The sequence below is a fragment of the Artemia sp. Qi Xiang Cuo genome, chromosome 20 (genome assembly GCF_049724085.1).
Source record: "Artemia sp. Qi Xiang Cuo chromosome 20, ASM4972408v1, whole genome shotgun sequence".
NCBI classification, from domain to species: Eukaryota; Metazoa; Arthropoda; class Branchiopoda; order Anostraca; family Artemiidae; genus Artemia; species Artemia sp. Qi Xiang Cuo.
The window spans coordinates 42,260,576-42,267,532 of record NC_142813.1 but is presented as its reverse complement, the minus strand read 5'-3'; the positions used below and the strand labels follow the sequence as shown (position 1 = coordinate 42,267,532).

The following is a 6,957-nucleotide window of genomic DNA, read 5'->3' as shown; positions in this document are numbered from 1 at the left end:
TCGTAAGAAAGTAACCAGAACTGTAAAAATTTAATTTTAGTAATTATAGATGTATGAAATGTATGTAATTGATACGCTAACTCCAAATATATATATTTCATTAGGTTTAATGTTGTCCGCCAAAAACTAAAGCTTTGAGAATATTAAGCCCTGTAGAAGAAAAACTAAATCTTTAGTCATTAATAAATTTCAACGACCATCCTCTTTAAGAATTCCCATCAAGTCGAACAATAAAGCAAAAACGAAAACAACTACAAAAAAAACCCTAATTTTAAACAGTTTTTGGGAAACTAGGTGAAAGTAAAGTGCAACTCGTCCGAAAGTAACCATAACTCTAAAAAAAGAATTTTAATAATTATAGATACATGAAAATGATTGGCTTTATAGGCTGATTTAAAACACATCAAATTTATTAGTTTTAAAGTTATCTTTATAAAGCAAAAACCTTTATAATATTATTACTTTTATAAGAAAAAAAAAATCTATAGTCATTAAGAAATTTAAACGACCATCCTCTTTCAGAATTCCTATCGAGTCGACCAATAAAGCAAAAACGAAAACATCTACAAAAAAACCAACAACTTTGAACATCTTTTGGAAAATTATGTGAACTTAAAGTGTAACTCGTCCGAAAGTAACCGTAACTCTAAAACTGAACTTTGTTAATTATAGATCTACGAAATTGAAGGGATTTACAGACGGATTTAAAGGACATAAATGTTCTTAGGTTTAATGTTATCCACCAAAAGCTAAAACCTTGAGAAAATTAAGCCTTTTAGATCAAAAACAAAATCTTTAGTCATTAAGAAATTTCAATGACTATCCGGTTACAGAATTCCTATCCTTTAGAACAATTAAGCAAAAACGAAAAAAACTAAAAAAAACCCCAACTTTGAACTGCTTTTTGTAAACAAAGTGAACTTAAAGTGTACATCACTCAAAAGTAACCGGAACTCTAAAAATTTTCCTGCAATAGAAATCGAAACATGAAATGTTATTGCTTGACACGCAAACTCAAAATTAAAATATTTTGTTGTGTTTAATATTGTTTACCACAAGCTGAAACTCTGATAATATTCTGCCCTTTAGAAGAAAAACAAAATCTTTAGACATTATAACCTTTCAATGGTCATCCTGTTTCGGACTTCCTATCACGTCGAACAAAAAAGCAAAAACGAAAAGAACTACAAAAAAACCCTAACTTTAAACAGTTTTTGGGAAACAAGATGAAAGTAAATTGTAAGTCACTTGAAAGTAAACATAACTCTAAAAATATAACTTTTATAATTATAGACAGATTAAAATGAATGTCTTTATAGGACGACTCAAAATACATATTTTTAAATATTTATAATTTTATACGTAAAACTATAACAAACATAGAATATAAAGAATTTTATTAGTAAAAATAAAGATTTTTTAATTAATTAATTTCAACAACTATCCGTTTTCAGAATTCCTATCAAGTCGAACAATAAAGCAAAAATGAAAACAACTACAAATTTTTTTTTTTTTATCATGAACCCTTTTGAGATCAATTTGATCAACTTGGAGAAAGTTCAAATAGAATCATTACTGATATTGATATTAGTGCGTAAACTACAAACTGACAAAATATCCAAAACTTTTGTTTAATTAGCATAGGAAGCTTTTTAAATAATGCTGGGAAATCCAGAGCCCCCTCCCTGGAAAGATCCTCCCACCTAACCCCCACCCCCCCACCCGGGCCGTGGGACAACATAGGGGTTTTGCCCCCAACTTATGTTAATTTCTGCTCGTTTTGAGTTTGACTCGATTATTTATTATAATTTCTTTTCGGTTTGGGTTTCATTTATTTATAGATGCTGATTAGTGGTAGTTTTTTTTTAAGTAAACTCGATGTTTCTCTATGATTCAATCCCAACGTCCCCCTGCTCTGAGTGTTGAAAATGATTTCATGACATTATTTTAGTTTTTTTTTCTTGCCCCAAACTTTTTTTTTATCACGAACCCTATAGAGATCAATTTTATCAACTTGGAGAAAGTTCAAATAGAATCATTACTGATATTGATATTAGTGCGTAAACTACAAACTGACAAAAATATCCAAAACTTTTGTTTAATTAGCATAGGAAGCTTTTTAAATAATGCTGGGAAATCCAGAGCCCCCTCCATGGAAATATCCTCCCACCTAACCCCCAACTCCCCACACTGGCCTTGGGAAGGCATAGGGGTTTTGCCCCCAACTTATGTTAATTTCTGCTCGTTTTGAGTTTGGCTCGATTATTTAATATAATTTCTCTTCGGTTTGAGTTTCATTCATTTATATATGTTGAGTAGCGGTAGTTTTTTTTAAGTAAACTCGATGTTTCTCTATGATTCAATCCCAACGTCCCCCTGCTCTGAGTGTTGAAAATGATTTCACGATATTATTTTAGTTTTTTTTTTCCTTGCCCCAAACTATTTTTTTTTTATCATGAACCCTTTTGAGATCAATTTGATCAACTTGGAGAAAGTTCAAATAGAATCGTTACAAATATTGATATTAGTGTCTGAGTTATTTTGGTTTTCCCTCCAAAATTGACCCCCCCCCCTCCCCTGCCCTCAGAAATGGAGGAAGGCGGGGCCTCTGAGCCTTGCCCTTGAGGCAGATCCCACTTTATTTTCGATTCTGAGCATTTTTGTTTTTCCCTCCAAAACTGACCTCCAAAATCGTTTGGAATGGTACCAACAGGACATAAGCAAATAGCACATAGTTTTATAACGTGTTTAATCACGTATAGAGGTCCCATAGAATAACAATGGAAGGAACATAGAATAGCATGGTAATTGCTATACCCCCGAGCAAAGTATAACATTGATTACTACTAATGCATAATCCCCATGAAATTCTTGGCCATACAACAACTGAGCTTGAACTCTCACCCTCAAGAATCGATCGCTTTCTGCCCCTAAATTATACTGTATTCTTCTTCTTCTTTTGGTTTGGTTGTTTGAACAAGCTAATTCATAATAAACCTTGCAATTCCTGGCCGTACAGCAGCTGAGCTTGGACTCTAGTCCTCATCAATGGATCCCATTGTGCCATCAAATTATCTTATATTTTTCTTCTTCTTGTTGTGTGGTTATTTGGAGACGCTAATACGTAATCTCCTTACAATTCCTGGCCAAACGGCAGCTGAGCTTGAGCTCTGGTCATCAGGAACCGATCCCATTGTGCAAACCAGATTGTTCTATATTCTTCTTCTTCTTCTTGTTTGGTTGTTTGGCGACACTAATGCATGATCTCCACGCAATGTCTGACCATGTGGCGTCTGAGCTTGAACTCTGGTCCTCAGAAATCAATCCCATTGTGACACCAGATTCTACTATGTAAATAAACACTTGTTATTTTCCATATATCCTTGGCTAAATACCTGTTCTATTCAACTAATTTCAGCTATTTTCTGTGCACTTTCTGGAATAAAAATAAGAAGAAGATTCCAAAAAGTCCCAGGAAGTTGAGCACTGATCATTCCTCCCTCTTGTTTTTTTTTCATTTCTAACCAATCTAGAAACTTTTTGTCTAGCTAATTTGAGAAGTAGAACCCGATCAATAGTGAAGAAAAAACTGTCTGAAAATCTTCAAAAGGGATTCTTGCAATTTCATAAGATGGATAAACTCACCTTAGGTTCGTTTGAAAAATGATTTTAAGCTTGGGATATTTTATTTGCACATTTATTACCATCAACAAACTAGAATGCATAAACGGCGTAGTGACCATGTTCAAATAAAAGTGTTACAAGCAGCTTAAAGAAACAAAATTTTATCTGCAAAGCCTTAGAGATCTTTCTATACGTTTTTAAAAAGCTACTCAGAAAATGTGGCTCATTAAATATTAAATGCAAGTAAATATGTATAATTAGTTATATTGGCTACAATATAATTATTGCCTTGTATAACATTATATAATTATAAAATTATATAACAATATATTCAGGTATATTTTATGAAAAAACTTACAAAAAGGCTAAAATGATCACAGTCATGATGAGGAAAAATTACATCTATCCTTACCTTATTTAACAGAAGAATAGTTTCACTTCATTTATTAATGCTGTACTTCCTTTAGCAGTTAACTTCTGTTAGGATGCGCAAAAAATTGTTGCTAACAATTGTCATCTGTAATTGAGCCGGTTGAAACACACCCATAGTCTGTAGTAGACAGTAAATGTCGCTCAGTCGAGCTGTCTGTAGCTTAGAAAGGTGTGTACATTCAATTGCGCACCTTTAAATAAATAAAATTGGCGGGAGGGGGCAGGAGGGGGAACTAAAGAATTTCGCACTTTTTTCTGTGTGTCAAATTTTCATATTCAATCGGGTTTTATTAATATAAATAGAAATAAATAAACATAAATTGTACTTCTCTTTGCAAAAAATACACGTCGAGTCCTTTAAACTTAACAAACAGCTAAAATACAGTATCATAAACTTTTTGAATGTTCGTGGTACGGTTGTCTCTGTTGACAGTTGTTCTCAGCAGAAATTAAACACAGGGAAAAATACCCCTTATATGTAATTTAAGTCATACAGCGAGATACAACCTCTACCCTTAATTTCTGAAGAAATGTTTACATATAAACATATAATAAAACTCATAATTTTTTGGAGGAATTCACAAAGGCTATTCAAAGAAAATTTGGAAGGAAATTCAACAGAAGTTTTTACAGTAAATAAGTCTCTGAAAAATCCCAAAAGAGACCAGACTCGCCCTGGTCAACTTATCAGCCTCACTGCCCATCAGTTGAATAAGAACCATATTCGTACAAATTTACCTATACACTATGCAAACAATCCCCTCTGGTGAGCGATTCGACTAAAAAGTACCAAACATTGTGGCTAAACAAGTTCCCCATTTTTTCAATTTTATGCCATGGTTATGCATTACTTCGTGACATAGTCGTTCAAACATTCCTTGCACGTGTCTTCTGATTACTTTCTGACATATTTCTCTCCATCTCGTAAGAAATAGCTCCATTCTAGAAATCAATTTATGAGCTTAGGTTTCTTTTATTCTAACATATTCTGTTGCTTACTGAGAGCATAAGTTATTGTGTTTTTCTCTGCTACTACAAATAGTTCCACCATAAAAAAAAAATAGTAGGCCCAATATTATATTGCTTATTCCGTGGTGCCAAAAACAAGTAATGATTAGGAACAAAAGCTATCGAGTGAAAATTTTGAGTGTGTTTTTTTGAATTTTGAAATTTTGAGAAAACGAATCAAGTTACAATTTATTGCGAAAAGTTATTTATCTAGCCTCCCCGCTTTATTGCCACGACGTACGGTTGAATAGTGTCGTTATGCGCCACAACACGGCTGAGAACAAAACTTTTCACACCGGCTGAAGAACAAACACGGCTGAGAACAAAAATTGAAATTCTTTTCAAAAATGAACACACCTAAATGAGCCCATTTTATAACATATTGTTACAAAGTATAACTTCAAACCTTCTTTCGAAGATTGTAAATTGAGGGGGTGGTAGCCCCCCTCGTATTTGAGATAAACCTGAATTTGTTATTGAAAACTAACAGATTTCAAATTAAATTTTCACAAATGAAAGTAAAAAGCAACTTTAAAACAAAAAATAAACAGAAACTATTTAGTATATAATAAGGGGTTTCATTGTCCTTGATGTGTCCGGATTGACAACAAAAATTCGTTTTGTAGATAGAGGACTGTAATCCCATGTTGAAGTCGGTAATGTAATGTGTATCACCATCTCGAGACTTCATGTGTTATTGTCCCTTTTCCCAAATTATAAAGATAGGCTAATAACTTTTGAGAAGTGCCTACAGAAAAAAAGAAAAAAACTTGAACAAGAATAAGTGTAAAACTAAAATTCCTTTGGTGCAAATTCTAGTCTTTAATTCTGTTTCTTTAAAAATTCAGCACCCCCTCTTGACTCAAAAATAAGTAAAAACAGAATCAAAGTGAAAAATTGGATCAAAGTGGGCAATTCGCCAGCCGCGGCACCCCTCAAGCCACGGCATTTGAGGCAACAGCCCCAATCGCTCCCCCTGGAAGGGCTCTGCTCATAGTCCCATACCATGAATTTTTGATATTTAAGCTATTGTAAGCAAGTGAAAGCAAAGGAATTAATCAATTGAGTGTAATTAATTACTAATCAGAACCTGGTCTTAATACGTAAAAATTCGTTTTCATTCGATTTTCTAGTTTATACACAATTTAACCTCTTCATTCCAATTCATCAATATCAGAAACACGGATGTTCTTATCGGATGATTTTGTCTCGTTGGCAATTATGAACGAGGGGCTGTTTACTCTCCATCACCTACAGTACAAGACGGTACGCCCCTTGTTCTATCATGTATAGCATACTTTGAGCTAAACAGAGGTACACGTACATCGCGCTGTATTTTCTTGCACCAAACCTGTCGTAATTTCCCATGGCACATGCCGCATGCGATGTGGCTTATATAGTTGTTTTTTTTTAAGTGGCTAACCCTTCGATTGTGATGGCAGCTATTTTTATGGTTATTAGCTTTGGTTGGCTTAAATTTTTTATGCTCAATGGTGTGAAACGATTTTTATAGTACCGTTTAAATGTTGAATCAATTACTTTGACTTAAAAAAAACTGGGACAAATATTAATGTTTATCGGTGTATGTTTTTTAGTAGTATTTGTTATCGAGTAGTATAACTAGGATAGGTCATTTGCTTCCACAAACAGTATTTCGTTTAATTTAACTTGAGTAAGTCATTAAGCTACAATTTTAATTATCCAAGCTATCTTAAATGTAATAGGGGCTGCGACCCCCCCCCCCACCTCAACCAGAGTTTTTTCACTCATAATTAATAGGCGTGCAGCAATGCTTATATCTACAGTTTTAATAAGTTTTTATTATATAAAGCAACGCTTTAATTATCCAAGCTTTCTTAAATGGAAGCGTGGCAACGACTAGCCCCCCCCCCT

General features: G+C 33.6%; 1 protein-coding gene across 1 annotated transcript in view; it reads left to right on the top strand.

The window, feature by feature from the left end:
• Positions 1-6,653: 6,653 nt before the first annotated feature.
• LOC148940228 (uncharacterized) overlaps positions 6,654-6,957 on the top strand; it is a 37,589-nt gene continuing 37,285 nt past the window's right edge. Inside the window, exon 1 of the mRNA XM_089105922.1 lies at positions 6,654-6,736. The gene's annotated coding sequence lies outside the window, so the exon portion shown is untranslated. The remainder of the gene's footprint in view (positions 6,737-6,957) is intronic.